The sequence below is a fragment of the Branchiostoma belcheri genome, unplaced genomic scaffold (genome assembly GCF_001625305.1).
Source record: "Branchiostoma belcheri isolate BF01 breed outbred unplaced genomic scaffold, Haploidv18h27 scaffold4, whole genome shotgun sequence".
NCBI classification, from domain to species: domain Eukaryota; kingdom Metazoa; phylum Chordata; class Leptocardii; order Amphioxiformes; family Branchiostomatidae; genus Branchiostoma; species Branchiostoma belcheri.
In genome coordinates, this window is record NW_017804020.1 from 5,465,515 (window position 1) to 5,466,504 (window position 990).

A 990-nucleotide genomic window follows, 5' to 3' on the forward strand; every position below is an offset into this window, starting at 1 on the left:
TTGACTAATGAATATATAACAGGTGGATTACAAATTAAACTGAGCAGGTAAATGATTTACAAGCAGGGTGCACAAACAAGGCACTCAAGGGCTATTAAGGTTGATGAATGATTGTTACAGCAGTGTTTCATTACTTGTTTATTCAGTCTTAAGGCCTCCAGTTCACACGACTATGTGAATAAATTGTGAACTTTACATGAACAACAATCATACTTCCATTAAAGAACATTTAATAATATATTATGAGAAAATATATTATGAGAAAACTTTGGATTGCTCACAGAGTGAAACCTCCTTGCAGTCATTAAAACTTATGAAACACATGTACATATTCTGTATAATTCTGCTTGATCAGATTGATCCTGGGAATTTTGTGCTAATGATAGTTTTGTTTATGATATCAGAATAATTACCTTCGCCAAGAAGGTTATGTTTTCAGGGGCGTTCGTGTATGTGTGTGTGTGTGTGTGTGTGTGTGTCTGTCTGTAAACACGATAACTTGAGAAGGTCTTGATGGATCGTCTTGATACTTGGTAGGTTGGTAGGTCTTGATGAGACCTCAAAATGATTAGATTTTGGGCCCCCTAGCGGCTTGTTATGGTACTGCAGCTGAACTTCCGGTTTTGATATCTCATGATCTAGACATGCTATGGTGATGAAATTTGGATGGTAGGTAGTTCTCGTGTTGGGGAAGAAGTGACGTGAGTTTGGGCCCCCTAGCGGCTTGCTCTGGAACTGCAGGGATATATTCTTGAAATTATTCAAAAGGGGATAACTCAAGAACTGTTTGACGGATCGTCGTGATTTTTGGTTTGTAGGTAGCTTACGTGATGTTTAATATAATTATGTGACAATTATGCAAATATGGATGTAATTTACATAATTTATGGGGAAATTCTATAAATCAGCTGCATTCCATGATAGGACAATTGAAGCTTGTGACATTGGTAATTGACAACGAGAGAAACACAGGAAGTATAATTGATTATG

General features: G+C 36.9%; 1 protein-coding gene across 1 annotated transcript in view; it reads left to right on the forward strand.

Moving 5' to 3' along the window:
- The window catches only part of LOC109477208 (coiled-coil domain-containing protein 78-like), a 10,680-nt gene that overhangs the window by 559 nt on the left and 9,131 nt on the right, over positions 1 to 990 (forward strand). The gene's annotated exons all lie outside the window — the stretch shown is intronic.